Raw genomic sequence first — 19,866 nt, 5'->3', positions numbered from 1 at the left:
TCCAAAACAAACAAACAATATGATAATAATAAATCAAAAATTATTTCGTAATGATAAATTTATATCTGCAGACAAGTTTGATTTTCAACATTTTAACACCTCAGGCTTAACGCGGAAACAATGGCGGTGAGCTGTATGTTGGTAGTTGGAAAGGTGATTTCATGGATTTTGGAAAATTAATGTACAATCATTAAATATATATCGAACTTATAACACTTTACGTAAATTGTAGTAAAAATGGATGGAATCCGATTCATAATTTAAAGTTTTTTTTAACTTCTAAACACTACCAAAATCGATTCTTATAAGCATTTACCTTCCAAGAAATGAGTGATAAAAATTGGTTTGTGTGCTTTTATCTCCCAGTTTTTGAGTATTCAATAACGCACTTATACACACCGGTATCAGAAAAATCAAATTTATAAATCATTAAATCACCCGTGGCTTTGTTTACTCGAATTTTATCATCGTCTGTTGCTATTCCACCGTAGGGGCCAAACCAATAATACTGGAAAACATCAATGGTATAAGTTTTGATCCCATAACTGTCAGGGACACACGGAATCACCTGTGGGGCGCCAAGTATAATACTTTGAGGTTTAAGCTTTATGTGTCCAGGCATTGCTATTATTACAGCATATAATGCTGTAAAAATCAATGCTTTAAAAAAGAACTTCACCATCTCTATATCTTAAAGTTTGCTCGCAGTAGTAAGTTGAACGTTTTCCAAAATGTCTCCTAATTATCTCTGTTGCTAAGATACTGTTTCATTGTTAATATTATAAATATTGTAAGCACGTAAGAACTACAAACAATATATCATAAAAGTTACGGAGTTCCGGATTAAACGCTAAAAGCTGACAAAGTACAGAAACTAAAACGTGTGAAATTTATGATGAGGCTACAGAAACCACAACTCTATTTTTACACAGCTTTGATTTGAATTTAAAATAAATAAATTCAAATATGTGTGAAAAAACGTCCAGTGTTTACGTTATTTTTATCACAAAATAAGATATTGTTGTTTCACATCATGCTTAGAGGCAACGAAGAAACACCACAACAATATATCATAAAAGTTACGGAGTTCCGGAATAAATACTAAAAGCTGATAAAAGTTACGGAGTTACGGATTAAACGCTAAAAGCTGACAAAGTACAGAAACTAAAAGGTGTGAAATTTATGATGAGGCTACAGAAACCACAGTTCCATTTTTAAAGAGCTTTGATTTGAATTTAAAATATACAAATTGAAATATGTGTGAAAAAACATCTAATGTTTACGTTATTTTATTACAAAATAAGACATTGTTGTTTCACAATAATACTTGCTAAATAATCACAATTATTGTTGTGAAAATAGTTCAAACAACTCGCCTGGCAGGTAAATTATATATACGGAATTTAAAAAGTTTCTATTCTTCCCTTAAGTTTCCCAATTTGAGTTAAAATATTAAAAATAAAAGCATCATAAACAAACTGTTTACATACTGGTTGGAACAGAATTACAAGAAAAAGAAATTTATTTATTTTCTCCCATGAAGATACCTAGGGGGCTGAATATAAAAATCGTGGAGTTAATTACATCACAGCCCTAATATCAATGTCTTCTCACAAGTATAATTAATTGTGATCACACTCTATCAGTTTAGAAAACGTCTTCACCGTAAGATTCGTTGCTGTGACAAGCTGCTTATATAAAGATTGGGCTTATTGTGTTTGGTCGTCGGCAATGGATAGGACAAAGTATAGTTGAAATAATATTGTACATGTTTGTTTTTGAAAAATTCGTGAGTGCTTACGAAGCACATGAGGTAGATATAGCACAGAGTGCCGGTTTTGTAACTGTGGCTGGAGGTGCAAGCAACCCTGTTAATGGAATTATCTGCAATTATTCAATGAGAGACTGGTCGTTCTGTGAGTCAGCCACTTTCTCTTGAAGTTATTCACCTCATGAACAATCTGAACCTGTTCATTCCGAGAAAGATTTTTATAGCCTTTTTCCACCACAGGATTTTCTCATGTTTCCCTGTACACCTCCTGCAGAGTCAGCTCGGTCTAATATTGCGTATTTAGGTATGATTTCTCAGGTATGTGATGTTTTATTCCTTTTATGATTTCCTACAATCCTCATCCTTTTTTGTTGTATGATAGTTCTCAGTTCTTCTTTGCCATATTTAGTTTTCCCACTTTCTTTGGATATTAGGGTTCATACAAAGCATTTTACTTCATAATTGGTTGAGAGTTCCAGCATGTCTTGCTTCCTATATACTGTGGACAGTTTGTTTGACGAACCATCAAGTAGCCTATCTGTTGTAAGACTCACAGGTGTTGGAATCTATTTTGCCAATTTGGGAGTACCCCCTGACTTCCAGTGCTTTTAACCCATGCCTCTGTATTATCCTCACTTTTGTGGTATTTATCTACCATACATTTACTTTCAGGAACTCTGTACGAAAGTCCTGAGGTATTTGAGGAACAGCCTCTCCTTTGTTACTTCTAAGATAACTCATTTTTCATTCTCTACTCTCACCTTGCATACATAATTTTTCTGTTGTTGAAACATACTGGGTCAAAATGCAGCCTTCTGTCAGATTTATTTGCTGCCCACTTGAAATCATGTGTAGCTCTGTTTCTTAGTATATTTTCAAACGTATTCCAGACCCTTTGGAAATGTATGCTGGGAACACCTGCATCAACACTCTACCCTTTCATTTTTGGTAGCACATTTGCCACAGTTGGAATCAAGACAAGCCCCTATTCCTGTTTCCCATCCTAGTGCTCCCCAGCTTTTACCTGTTCCTCTTTCCAGGTGTTTTTTCAGTGTAGATCATCATAATATCAACAGTACCAGTTGATAACTGGATGGGAGCTCAGTTGTGTGACTTTCTTCCCCTTGGCAGTGTTTCACCACAGATTGGTGGATTATTTGGACATGTCCTATGCTTCCTTTACCTTCCTCTTTTTATCACATATATCCATTTCTTTCCTTCCTCAGGATCCCATTAACAGCCAGCTTCTGTTGGAGGTAGTTCAAGACCTTCTGTCCAACAGAACATTGAATCTGGAAATCATCTCTTTCACAGTTTCTATTCCAGCTGTTTGTTGTTGTCATTAAAACTGAAGACTGGCTATCTGTTATAGTCTTTCAATCAGTTTCTCAGTCTCCTTTTTTGTTTTATAATATAGAGTAAAAGCAAAAAAACATAAGTTTTGCACATTGTAGTGAATATGTTTGACTTCCTCCTTCAATTATACTTTATCTGTATTGTGGAGGCAGGGCTGAATTATTTATTAGGCACAGTGCCTAGTGCCTATGAAAACTATAGGTCCATGAAAATTTTCCATAAAAGTTAATTTTGGTTTAACTTATATGGCTGGTAGGGCCTACAAACAGTAGGTGCCTACGTCTTACAATCGTCTTGATACAGCATGGTGGAGGAACTTGGGATTGTTCTGGTTGTTTCTCATCAACTGTCTTTTGTGTAGCTTATTCTGAAGATGTTATTTGTCTTAGGTTGGTTCTGGTCAATTTCTCTCTCATACACATTTTTCAATCCAGGTCATCAGGTTTTCTAAGTTGATATACCATTTTGAATTCTTAACATACACTCTCTTCAGGAGTCAGGGGTTTGATATCCCTTCTGGTCTCATTAATTTTAGGTGAAGATGGTATGATCCTCATTCTACACCTACCCTCTATCTGTGTCAGTTTCCAGCAGCATAGATTTTGGATGTAGTTGTCAAGTACAGTCCATCATGCCCTAGCCACTTTGTGTCTCGGGACACTTCCATTTTTCCCCAATACTAATTAGATTTACTTCTCAGTTTTTGTCTACCAGAATATACAACACATTTCCCAGATTGGTGAAGAGTACGGCTGGTTTAGAAGTTGTGTAGTCTTCCACATCATATCTTCATATCTAATACTTTAGACTCAAGGTGTGCCCTTCGTACTCTTTCAAAGGGTGCTTCTTTTCTTCCCTTGCACCAATTCAGTGTGTGATTCTATCTGATTATATAAGTACAGCTAATGTACCATATTAGAAGTTAGTTTTTCTATACATAAAATGTACTTCCTCTCCACTCAAAATGAGTGATTCAATTCTTCACTAAAACTCAAAACAGTAATTTGATAGAACTGAATAGAGGAAGTCGCACATATAATGAGTGTATAGTACTTTCCTTTGTGGAGGATTATCCATGATAATTTGCATGAGAGACATTAAAATAAGTCATTTCCAAAGGAAGGGAGGAAAAAGACTTGTGGCATGTTTTTCTTTCTTTTTTTTCACATAAAGGGCAGCACTAAATGAGACTAGTTATATGAAATACATTTTCAGTGTAGGAAACGTAACTTTCACTGTTGCCCTGCTTAACATCTTATTTTGTTGAAAATCACCTATATTTTTATGAAAATTGGGATCATCTAGAAATTTTTCCCTCTCTCTAGTATGTTTTCTTGGCCTCCAAATTAACAAGGCACACCATATATTCAATTTTATATTGTAAGCCTCGATATGGATATGTCATCCAGTTGCAAAAGAGACCCAAGGCATCTCTCAGCCCTAACTTGTTAATTTGGAGGCCAAAAAAACATCCTGGACAGAGGGAATAATTTCTAGAAGATCCCAAAAGATTAAAGAGTCAGTGAGTTTAGTACAAAGGTAGATAAAAAAGATTGAAGTAGGCGATGCAACTTTGAACATTTTACAGTTTTAAGTCAGCTTTATCATACTAATAAGATATAGTGTATAATGTAAGCCAGTAGTGAAAAGGAAAGCATGGTTTTCTGTGGACAAATATTTAGTCCCATCTTTTTAAGTAAGGAGTACTTTCCCTGAATTCAGCTTGACAGTGAGGATGAATCACATATATTAACCTGGTTTTGCTTGTGTTATTCAGTTGTTATAGTAGTGAGGTGCAATGTATGTATAATGTAAGTACTGTGGTTCCTGGGACACAAACAGCACAGTATAAAGATAGACTTTAATACAATAACAGTTTCCTTACTTGACTATTTTCCATATATTGCAACAAAGGTATTTCTGTTGAATTAGACAATGACTGAAGATGGAAATTGGTCATTTTGCAAACACATTATGCTATGATCTTTTTATGGATGATTTATGGACAAAATTGAAAGTGCTTTTGTTGTTATTTTTTAAAGCTTTTAACATCTGGGGAAATAAGGTTAACACAGTATATGCAAATCAAGAAATTTGAAGAGTTTGGAAAATTTGTACCTTATGGACCATCACACTTTAATGTTATTACCTTAAAATTGAAACTGTTTATTTAAACCACATCTGAAACATAAAACCATTTTTATCAAAATCTAATTTCAAAGATACCCAAGAATAATTAACTTCTTAAAGTTTTAGGTCAATTAGGAATTGTATTTTTGTTAATGAAATTTAGTTCTCTGTGAAGAGATTTATTTTTGTTGTTGATTAATTAATGAAATTCTTATTGTAGTTTTGTTCTTATTTATTTTTCAGTTGTGTAAATAATCAGAATACTTAATAGTCTTACACAGTATTATTTGTTTAAGGGTTCATTTATCTTTTAAGAACAACTTTCAGGTTTCCTGCTTCCCTTGGAACTATTTCATTGTAAATCATGTTCAGTTTTGATGGCCATAATAATGCATTATTATGAAATTACTTCTTTCATTGCAGTAAGTTTCTACAAAAGTTGATGAGGTCAATCTTATCCCACACATTTTGATAAACTTATCACACAATCTCCACTGCATTTGGATGTTGGCTTTCTAGACTATGTTTAAGCAGATCAAAGACAAAAACGAAACAGCATTTTATGCTTCAATGAAACTGAATTGTGTTGGCAATCCAAATATTTTATGATAAGGCCTTCAAAACATATGCAGATAATAATTATTCACTAATGGATATAAACTAAACTGAGTTCTTTTTTGTCTTCAATAGTGTTTGCTAATTCAGAACCTGTTAGAGGGTTTGAAGAAGGTGCACTCCAGATGTGCTTTGCTGATCTTAGGCAGGTTAGTAAACCTTTACAAAACTCTACTATTTAAGTTCATATTAAAAGATATTACAAGTAATGTAAACATTGCTTTTGGACTAAATACATTTTATGTGGTTGCTGTAGAATAGTCATTAATATTGTTTACGTATGTAACATTGCCATACATTATGTATATAGATATGTAATTAACAGTTACATTATGGAAGACATTAAACCTTGAAGAATGATATATGCTCATAGGAAGAAAAGTATGCAACTCTCATGAAATGCCTTTCAAAAATGAAACTAGTTAATGAAATTATTTCCTTAAAACTTGATAACAAACTTTCATTAAAGTAAGTAGTTTCAGCAAAAGTTTTATTTTGTAAATATTTTTTGGATTTTTCTGATAAAAATTCATTATTTAATGCAGTAATTTACACTTGGACTCTGAGTAGTTCACATGCAAAGTAATTTTTACATAAAGTATAAAAATAATACTTTTTACCTTACAGTTTTTACATTTCATTTGCATAACCTCTAGAACCTTACAAATGAACATCAGTTGCTGTTTTTTAAGGTAAATATTTGTACTTTATTTTCTCTTTTATGCACTGTATTACTAACTCTATTTATCATCATCAACAGAGAGTGCAGGGAAATGTTTTAAAATTAACAAAATGTGTACATACCTTTTACATCTTTATAGAAATTCACTGGTATAGTCATCTTTTTCACATATTTGTAATTTAACATCTTTATCTTTTCATTTATAGTTTATTTTTAATTCTCCTTTAAAATTCTTTGTCTATTTATTCTGATATGTTAACTGATACCAATAGGCCTTTTATGAAGAAGTTATTTTGACAAATTCCCCACATAGATGTGTTGCCAAAACAGGATGGCTGTTATAGATACCATCTTGTTTATAAAGCTTTCACAATCCATGTAACAAGTTAAGCTTATAAAAACAATTAAATCACTCAAATAGGATTTTTAAAACATAAATTATACATAGTCAACTAAAATATAAAAATTAGATTTAAGTACAGTTCAACTGTCTCTAACTATAGCATTTTGAGGTAACAAACCACTGTAAGTGCTGTAGACAATAGTACTGCAGGCTGTTACTTCAACTTCAGTACAAAAACTGTACACCAATTTCATATTAACTGTTGGTGGAATGGAGTGTAAACTGAGCTCTTTATAACAGCTTTGTACACTTGTATTAACTAATTACTTGTACATCATAAATTTGTTTCCAAAGTATAGAAGATTGGCATACCACCCATAAAAGGCTGTAAAATCTATTTCTCTTTTGCAGTGGATTGAGTTCTAAGACTGCATATATCGTATGTCTCAAAAGGACATGTGAAAATACATTGGCATCTAGACAGTTGTGTGCATTGTGAGCTTATGTGTTTACAGTCAGTTTCTGTTAAATTGGAGATTTTTTTTATATTACTTGGATCATGTGACAAGCAAACTATGTGAGTAAAATATTTATTTTAAATGTTTCTGTTGCAACAAAGAATTAAAACTTGGATAACATAAACATTAAATTATATACTATAACGTTAATTTCATTCACATGCATGGATTGTAAAGATGTTTAATTAAATTTTGCACATAATTCAGTAATTTGCATATAAATTAATTTTAAAATGCTGCTGTTCTGATCAGATAAACGCGTGACTTTCAGTGTTATTTTGTTTATCAACACTATTCATCATTGAGTTTCTGATGTGAGTACTTAAGACTATGTCATTTAAATGCTTCTGTGTGCATTTTAATGTGGAATTTTTTGCCTGTTGGCTTCAGTCAAGAACACTTTTTGTGTATCTGGGAACCAAATATATACACGAGATTTACATTCATTGTCAGTGACATCCGTCAATGTATTTATGGCATTTGTACTTGTGATTATAAATGTCACATATATGTTTGTAATTGATACATTTTTTGTTGACTTCGAGTAATCCAGTTACATGTCTTATCACAGCTGTAAATGAGAGTGACTTATTTTGTCACATAATTCTTGGAATTGTGATTTCTTCATGAAGTTATTTGCTTTTTTTCTCTTTTTTTATATTTTTTCTGTTGACTAAATCACTAGACCTTTCTACAGGCTTTAAAAGAATTTCAAAGTAATTGTTAATCAGATTGTTTACTTCTGCTATAATTATTTTGGTGAACTTTGTATTTGGTCATTCTAATTTGCTTGAGAAACATCTCTAGAATACTTTAGTATCCTCTTTTCTTAGTCTTGCCTGAAACATCAGTCTAGTCTAGTTATCTGAATGGTAAAGGGTGAACAAGTTTTTGTATTTGTTTAGTTCATCCCATAGTTCTGATGCTCATGAACTGTCATGGTTAGTAACCTGTATGGTCACTTCTGTCTGATTGTTAAATGATAACTTTTTTTTTTATTAACTATTAGATACTAGTTACTCATTACTTTTATCCTGTGTTTTGACTAATAATCTGCTTCCATATTCTTGGAAATCTCAAAGAACTATTTATTTAGTGGTCGTGGCTGAAAATCAGTCATTAGTCTTTTTGATACAGAGACTGGTTTATATATACACAGTAGTTTTAATATTCAGTGACCATCATGGAGGTCTGTTTTTTCTTTTTTTTTAACTTAAGGGAGTTTCAAGTTTGTATTATGTGAATTTTGTTGCATATTGCTTTTTCTTTGTATTAGAGGATGATCTTGTGTGTGTCTCAGGTTAATAGGCTGGCTTTTATTGGTCACTAGCCATTGTTAGGGAAGGTTGTATAAAGTTTTACTTGTACAGGTCTCATGCTTGTCTAGGTACAAGGAAGCACTGTGCTGGTCTACAGTATATGGAATCCTCTCTTACTTCACAAAAGAAATATTGTTTTTATAAACACCTAAAGTTAAAAAAGGACAAAAACAGTTACATTATTTAACTAGTGTTTCAAGCAACTGTCCTTCATTAGGTTTGATATTGTTTAAGGTTATTTACTTTTCTCAAGTTTCAACATAACTGTTCATTGTTATTTGTGAATCTTTTCCACTTTTAGAAAGAAATTAAGGATGTTTATTGGATAGCATTGTTAAATTCTACAACAGAATGACATCATTCTTAGTCATAGAATTAATGACCTTTGTGAATCTCTTAAAAAATTTCAAAACAACTTTGTAATTTTTTTTTATTAATAACCAATATTTTAATTCATTTTTCTATTTCGGTATATTAGTATTGTTCCTATATATTAATATCACCTATATTTTATTCATTTTTTTATTTCCCATATATTAGTTTTTGTTACCTGCATATTAATATCACCTATATTTTTATTAATTTTTCTATTTCCCATATATTAGTATTGTTTCCTATATATTTCTTCACATTATCATTTTCTGTAATTCCCATTCCTTTTTATTTTTCTATTCTGTGAAAACTGTTTTAACATTTTTTAACTGTTGTCACTGCCATCTTTCATGTAATGCACACATTTTTTTATGTACATCTAAACATGACAGGAATGTCTTCTGTTATTATTGACATAAATGACATCAACATCTGTACTTGTAATGTGCCCTACTAATCATTGCTCTATATTATCCTGAAAAAAGAACAGTCAATCTAGTTAAAATATTTTATGTCACCTTTATTGGGTTATATGTTGTACTGATAAAAATTTAAACACTCATTCAGTTTCACATGCACATAAATAGTCAAAGGATTGGTAGGTTAGTTTGGCCTGCTTGAAATGAATAGTGTATTTTGTTCAGTTTAAATTCTTGCTCTTGCTCAGTATGTTAGTTATTGATATTTCTTTTCCAAAAGTTTAGTTATGCATTTGAAAGCCACGCTGTGTGACATTGAATAGATTCAAAATAGTTATTGGTATCTGAATAGACCTATTTGCTTAAAAGTTCCACCAGTCTATAGAAATACAGAGATAAAAGTTATGGTTTTGTAAATCACTTTTTGAGTATATGTATAAAGATTGGCTCTGCTTACTGTTAATAGGAAGATTTTGAATTTTTCATGAAACATTAAGTTATGAAGTACTTTATAAAAATGATAAACGTAGCATGAGATAGACTTAAAAATTGAAATAACTTTATTTTAACTAAACATTTTAGTAAACTGAAAACATTGAAGATCTACATGTTGCATTCTTTGGAAATAAGAAGCTTTATGGCTGTCAGGTATTTACAGTGTTAAAGAGTATAATGTGTGTGGTAGAAGGAACACTCTAAATGTCCCTCTGGTGTTAATATATATAATAAACAGTTTGTGTCATGCTTCTTTGTTTTAATAGTAATGGTCTACAATTTATATCATTGTTTTGTAACAAAACTCCCAATTGATATTGTCAGGTCAACTATGGTATTTATGTTGTGAATGTTTAATATACATATTGGTTTGTTTTTTATACTTGTTAACTTTGGTGATACAACAAAGCAATTTAATTCAGAAATTATTTAGATTTAGAATTGATATTTTGTCTTTATTGAGTTTAGAGTAAGTTATTGCACAGTACATTTTTAAGCTTAATTATAAAACAAATAATACCCTAGGCTCACTTATTGCACCATGATAAGTTAGATAGCATTTTATTTATATTTTTTTCAGTTGTTTATTAACATTGAGGTATAGACAAAAGTAAGATAAAAGTTACCAAGGGTTTCAGTGGAGTAGTGTTTCAACTAAGCCTTTGTTACAATAATGTTTTACACCCAATGCTTATATTTAGGCCATTAAATACACCTTCTGTTACTAATGTTAAGATCAGATGATAGCTAGTTGTGTCTAAGTGTGAATGTAAAGTACGTAATTCCCTCTAGTCTTACACTGTTAAATTAGGGATAGCTAGCTGACTTCCCTCCAGTCTTACACTGTTAAATTAGGGATAGCTAGTTGACTTCCGTCTAGTCTTACACTGTTAAATTAGGGATAGCTAGTTGACTTCCGTCTAGTTTTACACTGTTAAATTAGGGATGGCTAGTGCAGATAGCCCTCCTGCATGAAATTCAAAAACAAACAAATAAACATAATTAAAGATGTATTAACTGTGGAAACTCTACTAAGTAAAATAGTTACATATATTTTTTCGATATCACATCTTCCAATTATTTTAGTTTTGTCACAGAGTCCATCAGTCTCCTTTCACTAAAACTGATTTCTTATTATTACTTTCTGACTTATGGTGTACAATTCCTTCTTCATGTAATTTTTGTTAGTTAATTTACATATAACAGTTTACTTTATTTTGGTGCACTGGAATTTTTCTTGCAGAATTTTTGTTGTTATATTTTCTTATAACTTCTAGATCTTTTCTTGACATGGGACTGGGCAACCTACTTTCATGACTATGGACAAGAAAATAGTAAGTATTTAAGGGTAAACCCACAAGTTGCTGTAGTTCTGCTTGAAAAGTAAGTGGAACATATAAGTAATCAAAGTTAATTTTAAATGTCACTATTATACTGCTTTATTATAAATTGTTAAAGTCTTTCCAATAATTGTTATGCATCTTTTGATTTTTAAAAAAGGAAAAGAAAACGTATAGCCACCTGAAACATTGTATGTTTAGTTACCTAGTTATGTGTTGCCCTTAAGAAACCTGATACTATTGATGTCTTACTCCAAGACAAGTCCTGCAAGATGTCATGTTTCATTTTTTAAATTAAAAGTTAAGTCTTATTTAGTTTCTCAACTAGCCTTTGACAGGTGTAAATACAAATTTAGAAAGAATGAAGGTAAGATGATAAATAGTTGTAGACTGTGAATAAAGTAATGTTTTATTTTTTCTTTCTTTAATGTTAGTTTATTTTTAGTATTGGTTAAATTGTTTGATATATATATATATATATTTGTTTATGAAGATTATTTTGCATTGTTATCTTAAGATATGTGTTGAGAACAAAACTAAACCTTCTAAGCTAGCTGAATCTTGTGTTTGGGATTATAGCAAAAAATTTGCTTGCATTGAGGGTTCCATGACACATTAATACCTTCTAATCATCATAAGTATGGTGATATGTTAGACGTACATAATATTCATTACTCATTTAATTTTTATTTGAACTATATAGGTATTTTGTTTTGAGACAGAAGTTGGAAAAAGTTGTAGATTTTATTACCAAAAAGTTTCTCTCCATAGATGTTTTTTTATCATTGTAATATATTAAACATAACCTGAGAATTCTCTGTATTAATACCATAATTATTAATGAATCAGTTTTAACTGTCTAGAGTTTAATAATAGTTGAATGTCTGTTGTGTAGTCAGTTAATCATACATGCATACAATTTGCACATATTCACAAGATGATAGGTTCCAATGCTTCAAATTAAATAAACATTCTTAGATTTTCATCTCCACGTGTAATGTGAGAGTAATAAAACATTGAAAACAAAGTAGATAAATATTGTCAATATATTATTTTTCTAAGGTAGATAGAAATAAAATCTTAAATTTATGGTATAATGTTTATAACTAAAATTCTATTTTACATTTTGAAGTTAATGATCATGAATGTGTTAGTTAATTTAGCCATAATTAGGTTCATTTAATAGAAAACCACTTAAATTCAGAATGTTTGTTTATTCATATATTTAACAGTGCTTACCACAAATTTGCACAATTAATTGATACTTTCTTGCATATAAATATGATAGTTTTCCTTAACTTTTTATTTTATGATAACTAGGTGTCTAGGCTTTTTATAATGAAAGAACATCTCATATCTGTTAAAGCATGTCTTGTTAGTTGGAATAAGTAAGAATATAGATACTTGTAGGAATATCATGAAGTATATATTTTGTATAGGTTGATCTGTAAGTAATTTTGAAAATTTTATATTTAAGGCTGTTCTATGTGTAAGCATCTTTATAATGGAAGTTATATATGGCTTTAACTATCAGCTTTGAGTTGTACTTATGAGATAAAATTCATGTTTTTTGTTTATGTGTTGAAATATCCTTAAGTCATTGAATCAAAGTAATTTTTTAGAAAGATGTAAAGCATATAAGTGTTTGAGTAATTTTGCACAGTAATTATATGTTTAGAAGTTACACTGTACACAAAAGATGCTTCTATACTACAATAAAAATACAACTGTTCATGAGTAGTTTGTTGATCCTGATTCTAAAAATTGTTGAATATTACTGATCACCTCTAGTTTTTGAGCTATGTTAGGTTTATTCTAAATATTCTGATATATTGTGAAAATAACTCTCTCTGATAACTTTATTTATTTGTTAAAAATTGCATTTAAGAATGTTCAAAAACTGAAAATACACTGAAGCTATGTTTAAAACTTTCATCATGGTATTATTTTTTATTTCTTTTTACAAAATACTTGACTGACTTGTTGCATCTTTTATGTATGTTGTTAGTTTCATGCTATAAGAATCAACAGTAATCTTCCGTCATCACAGGATTCCACTGTCTTTCTTGATGTTACTGTTCTATTATAGACATATCTTGAGGGAAGTGCTCACCAAGATTATTGCTCACTGCACCTAGATCTGCTTAATTAAAAGTGTGAGAAGTGTAACTTTTGTGACATCTTGGACCCAGTTTTCCTCTTGTTCTCAGGGATATCATTAATTGTCACAACATAGTTTTCATCTCTGTAAATTCCTAAGAAAATTTTAACAACCAGTTTGAGTGATTTCCTAGCAGTAAGTTCTTTCTGACTGAGTAATGTTTCAAAATCACCATTCATCAGCACTTCCCAAATCTGTGGCCCAACAAAGATACCACCTTTTAGTTTTACTTCACTAACTTTTGAAACTTATAAGACAGATGGAGTGATGGAAGAAACATATCTTGATGATTCACTGAAAGTTGGAACTCAACTTTCTGTTTTCCTGGAACGTAATTCTCTCACTGGCCATTCCATTTTTTTAAATGAATTTTATGATATCGGCTATCCCAGACAGACAAAAGCTACAGTGTTTGGTATACTCAATTTATGGACTGAGCAGTAGTGGATATTTGATTGCTTCAGGTATAAGCTGCATGTTCTGTTATGTTCACAGCATTAATAACAGGAACCAATGGCTCAGTGTTCCCATTATGTAAAAGCACAGTTTTCACACTAACTTTAGATGTATTGGTAAAATGTTTTCTTTCTTGAGAGTATAATCACTACTTGATTCTTCAATTAGTGCATCAACATTTGTACAGAAACACAAAGTATCTTGCATGCTGTAGTGAGAAGCAAGACTTTATGATAAATTCCAATGCCGTAAATGAAATTTCCCCATGCTGTTTCAGTATAAAACAAGTCACAAATCTGATCATTTAGCTCATCTTGTGTGATCAGATGAGGCAGTTTATGCTGAGATGCCACAGGGTAAAATTACTAAATGAAGGAAGTAAAGATGATTCATTGTCTTTTTTGCAGTATAACTTCTATTTCCCACTTTGCTGCTGGACACAAGAAAATCATCCCCATGAGATACTGGTTTCATCACAGATGCAATCTCTGGATATTTAGTGTATTGTTTAGTTTTGTCTGAATATCCAGAAATATCAATGCAAAAATAACAGTTAGTTAGATGATCTTTGGGCTCACACTGTATCATTGAAATTGTCAATGACACAATTGCTCTTCTTTTATTTAGCCACTGTGTGAAGCCAGATTTGGAAACTGTTCAACACAAATGTAGCATAAACTGTTTAGGTGGTTTTTGGACTTTACTTGAAGTGAAAGCAGCCAGTACATCAAATAATTATCTAAAAAGTATAAAAGAATTATGTTTAGAGAACTAGTTTAAAATATTTTAAAACAAAATTTTGATTTTATTTGATTATATCACAGGTATGATGTGAGGAAGATGGACTTTGTTTTGAGTGTGCACAGAGCCAGACAAAGTAACCAACTGAGTGAGTGAGTGAAAAGCAGTTGAGAGAGAGGTGTATCACTCTGCCCATTTTAAGCTCAGTTGAGGGACTCCTCAAATGTTCCTGGGCAGAAAAGGTGAACATGGGAATGAAGCAAAATTGGTGCAAGTCATTATAATTTTATCAAGAACAAGTAGCACATATGAACAATATATATGGAGTTTTACACCAATACAACACAGTTACTGTTTGAAGTTATCAAAAATTTATTCCTTTTGTCCATTAAACTTTCTATGTAAACTTAATTTCACAGTATAAACCTATTGAACTGAGCTGATTGTATGGTATTACACATATTGTTGATAAAGTGGTGAGATACTACAGTATCTTAAAATCTAGAGGTGTTGGACAAATTCTGATTACATATCTGAAACCAAAACTATTTAATTACCAAGAATCACTTGAGTTTTCTCTAGTAGCAAATGATTTGTTATGCAGTGTTACCTAGAACATTGTTTAGGGCAAATTTGTGTTATAAAGATAAAAAGTTTGTTGTTTTTTTTTACTTTACAATGGTGTGTTTACACTTTATATTTTATAATGCATGCTTTTGAACCAATTTCAATGTTTATTTATTTGTGAAAAGTGTATTACTACCTTTCAAGTTGTTTTAGAAATAAAATTATTGCTAAAAATACAAGTTTCAAATAATGCAACATTTTTTCAAAGGGTCTTATTTTTTTTAGGTAGGTCTTGTTCAGGTTTGTGAATGAAAAGGATAATATAATTTACTAATTTTTTAAAATATTATTAATTTGACCTATCCATACTTTTAGTGTGAATTAATGTTCTTTACTCCCTTAAAGGTGAGAGAAGCAGACAAGAAGAAAAATGTATTTTCAGCATTAAAAAAGAATCAACGAGACAAGAAGAAGTTGGTAGAAACTGTCCTAAAACAGCTCAGACAGTTAACATCAAACAGTGATTAGTATAATTGTACTTAATTCTTCCCTTTGTTACATATTTTAGTTTCCTATAATTACTGGCTTGATGGAAAGTATCCATTCAGTTTTTTGTGTGTTTAATGAATAAGTAAAATGTGACTGTTCAATGTCAAGAACATTGATATCAATTATTCTGAGAAGTGAGTGAACCAGGCTTTCAGTTAACATTAATAAAATATAAAGATTCTTATCATTACCACAGTTTTGTTAAAAATGGATCGTTCTAGCAGCAGAGCTTTCCATGTTAATGTCTGCCATAAAGGAAATTAGGCCAAGAAATGCACTTTCTACTTATTTCTAACAAAATATATTGACCAGTTTTTGATTATTTGGCTATATAGTTTTAAAATTTTGTGAGAGACAAAACGTTTATGACACTAAATTATTAAAATTATTTGACCCATGTGTTGCTTTATTTCTCAGTTTTAAATCGCTTTTTGTTTAGCCCATTTATTGTGTTATAGAATAGGGAAAGAGTGTGATTCTGAGGGAAGTTTGATATTATAATTAAATTGTGATCGTAACACAAATAATAAAAAAAAGACATTAAACACGGGTCAGGGTTATAGTTCTCTTCTAATTTTCCATATTTAATAGCTAGCTCATAACTGTTTCGTCTCAAGGTAGTATATAGATAGTAGAAAATGAACTTGAATCATCTTATAAACTGTTGTTGTGACACAACTGAATTCCTTGTGTTTTCTGAATATAACTTAACAACTAATTGTAAAGTTACATACAGATATTAGAATATAAACAAACCTTGTGGTCTAATAAATAGCAGCTATGATAGATCTAAACTGTCTTCTTTATGATTCAACACACTGATATAGTTGTGTTAAGAGAGTCATCTGTATAAACAATATCTGTAAAGATGTGTTTTCAAAACAAACACCAAGGACCTTTATGAGATTTTTAGAATGGTACTTAATACAGTTTCTCAAGTGTTGTCCCAGTTATTACTGGAATAAAGATCTTCATGTGGATGCAAAGTAAAATTGTCAACCTGGTATGTAGTGAAGTAAAATGGTAAGCAGACAATACAGGAGAGAACAGTTAGTATTATGTACAATAATTTAGGTATAGTTGACTGGTATGCTGTAACATAATGAAGGGAACTAATAATACATTGTGTTGTAATAATCCAAAAATGGCCAGATGATTGTTACTATACCACAACTGCTGCAACCTAATGGCAAACACTAGAAAAACACAGTACTATGACAAGGAAATAAAAATGGTAATGTGATTGTTACCCTGCTAATATGGTATACTCTAATATAGTGGGAGATGCTAAAAACAAACAAACAAACGGTACCACAACCATGAAAAGTGGCTAAATGATTGTCACTGTGCTGTACCTTGATGTTGCTATAAGGTGACTGTTTTGTGGTGCTAAATAATTTGACAAAGTTGTTTACCAAACTAATGGAGAAGAGCATATGATGTTACTACTATAGAATAATTCAGTTTGTTTGTTATATATACAAAACAAATATGTCTGTAGTAATATTACACAGTAGTATAATTTGTTTGTCATTGTATAAACAGACTTTTCATCCTCTACTTACATCAGACAGTTAGAGCTGGTTTTACTTAATATTAAACTCATTTACGTGCTGTGTATCTGAAAGCCAGTGTTCAGTTTATTTTGAAATAAATCTCACACATCTCATGCTTTTAAAAAATGTTTGGTAGGATAGTCTACAAATGGGAAAAGAACTTTTAAAGATTTTTAAAATGGGAATAATGTTTGACATGTTTCTCTAATAATTTGACACTGAAAGAAGTTAGTTGTGCTTAACTTTTATGAAACATTTAAAATTGTGCCTTTTACTTGTCATATAAGTATGCTACTGGTTGAATTGTAATTGACTAATTAGATAAAATAATTATCAGCTATGTTGTACTGTACATTTTAGGCTCATAATGAATGATACATCATCAGGTTATTATGGGGTATAATTTTCAACAGTTTTTGTACTTTACATTAAATAAACCCCACTATCTGGTAGATGGTGTAGTTAAATACTTTTCCTTTGCAAAGAGGTTTTAGTGGAATAGTCCATTTCAGTTAATAATAAGGTAATATAATTTACTTTGTTTGTGTGAATAATACATACTTCATGAAAAATATGTTAAGATCCATTTTTTTTCATAATTACAGTCATTAAGTGTTGCTTTTTTTAATATCATTCATGCTTTTTCATTTATAAATTTGACTGCTCATTAAGGGGTTCTTTTTTTTTGTCTCTTACACTATACTGTTTCTGCTTCTGTTTGTTTAATTTATTTGTTACATGAAATAGAAATACCAATTTTGAAGGTCCCAAACTTGTAGATGTTTACAGCACTAGAACTACTAGTAACATTTGTTAATGAAGAAGAATTTTTGTAACATTACTCCTGTTACTGATTGTAAACAGAAGACTTAGTACTCGTGATTTGCATATTATTTTATGTTAGTACAAATACAATACTACATCATGTAGTTGTTGTTTTTTAATTCATGGAATACCTATCATGTATCATATCAGATACTGAAGAGATTCAGACAAATAAAAAGGGTACAGAACAATATAAAATTCTAGCAAAAGATAGCCATGTTTAGATAGTGAGTAAAAAACTTTCATGTTTTGTTTTTGTTGTGAAAAAAAGTCAGAGTGGCCTTTTAACTAATATAAAACAATTTGTTTATGATAGTGCAAGTTCCCTTGCACAGGCCTTCAACAGTTACAAAGATTAGTGATAAGGGTTAAAATTTTCTGTGACCATCAGTTGTCTTAAGGGTTCAAAATATTTGTAAGCTAATAACCATCATGAAGGGTGGAAATTTCTGTAAGGTATCAGCCCCTGTGTTTCTTAAATGTTTTCATAAAAACTCGTAGTTGTTTAAAATCCATTTTGTCAGGTTGAACTTCAGTGTTCACATCATGATTCAATCTGCTTACTCTTGAATGTTCAACATTTAGTTGTTTCTTGTCCCAGCCTTTTGTATTACTTTGTTTTGACCATAGGCAATTTTTTTTCAGAATTGTATGTTACTGTGGACATGAATAATTAGTGTAAATATGTGTATATTGCTTTGATGTTTTGAACTATGAAGTGCCTCTTTATGTTTAGTTTTACACTTCTGGAAACAGCTAAAACCATTTAACTCAATTGGGATTTTAACACTCGTTAAAAGGTTATAAAATTTGATAATATTGTCATGCTTTTGCTTTTGTGTTAATGATAAATATTGATCAGAGAAACTAACTTTAAAACATAATATTTATAAGTATATTTCAAATAAAACAAGTCAGAACTATTTTTGTGTGTGTGTGTGTTTGGAAAATATTTTATTAATCATTATAAACTTATAACTGCTACAAAGAAACTGTATAACATACTTATTTTTCTGGTTGTGTTAGATGTTGATATTTTTCAGTTTGAAGAAATAAAGTTTTGTGGAATGTTTTTTTTTGTTTAGTAACTAAGAAAGATATTTATCTGCACAGTACGTTGTAATTTTTTTTTTTGTTTGTGGGGTACATTTTATTTCCACAGAATAGTTTATTGTAACTATCTGTCCATACCTTTATTGCTGAGTTTTGGGAGATAGTTTTCAAGTGCCTTTTGTGTGCAAACCAAACAATTTCCATAAAATCAGTTTATAAATTTTGGTAAATTTATCCTATTTAATAATACCATTTTTTTGCTTGAGTTGTATATAGAGCTATATTTATATGTTTATGTACACAGTATATTTATTATTTGTTTTGGTTTCTGAAAATATTGGATGGATGATTGGATAGAATACATTAAAAGTTAATTGTATACTTAGTGTTGTTTTGTTAGCTGGTGTTTATTTTTAATGTTTTAAACAGTAATTTGTTTGTATTTACCAGTACTATATTATATGAAACTATATTGTTTTATCCAATAACAAACAAGCATACTTCAATAAGATGTTTTTTCTGTTGTCAAATATATCAATCCCAACAGTTATGACAAGTTGAGCAGAATGTGTATTTACTGGGATTCATTGAGTGTTTT

At 30.6% G+C, this 19,866-nt stretch overlaps 2 long non-coding RNA genes across 16 annotated transcripts in view; both read left to right on the top strand.

Moving 5' to 3' along the window:
* Positions 1 to 19,866, top strand: part of LOC143242904 (uncharacterized) — a 176,851-nt gene that overhangs the window by 59,539 nt on the left and 97,446 nt on the right. The gene's annotated exons all lie outside the window — the stretch shown is intronic.
* On the top strand, positions 1,555 to 19,651 carry LOC143242906 (uncharacterized). 14 transcript variants are annotated; one of them, XR_013023404.1, is made up of 7 exons: positions 1,558 to 2,089; positions 5,948 to 6,021; positions 6,529 to 6,564; positions 10,108 to 10,173; positions 11,298 to 11,354; positions 14,802 to 14,960; positions 15,691 to 19,651. It is a non-coding gene; the product is annotated as an uncharacterized LOC143242906 (long non-coding RNA). The 14 variants fall into 14 exon arrangements; XR_013023403.1 differs by having other exon boundaries at positions 11,298 to 11,403; XR_013023406.1 differs by lacking the exon at positions 14,802 to 14,960.

This window comes from Tachypleus tridentatus, unplaced genomic scaffold (assembly GCF_004210375.1).
Source record: "Tachypleus tridentatus isolate NWPU-2018 unplaced genomic scaffold, ASM421037v1 Hic_cluster_2, whole genome shotgun sequence".
NCBI lineage: Eukaryota > Metazoa > Arthropoda > Merostomata > Xiphosura > Limulidae > Tachypleus > Tachypleus tridentatus.
This window is presented reverse-complemented; position numbering and strand designations above follow the sequence as displayed.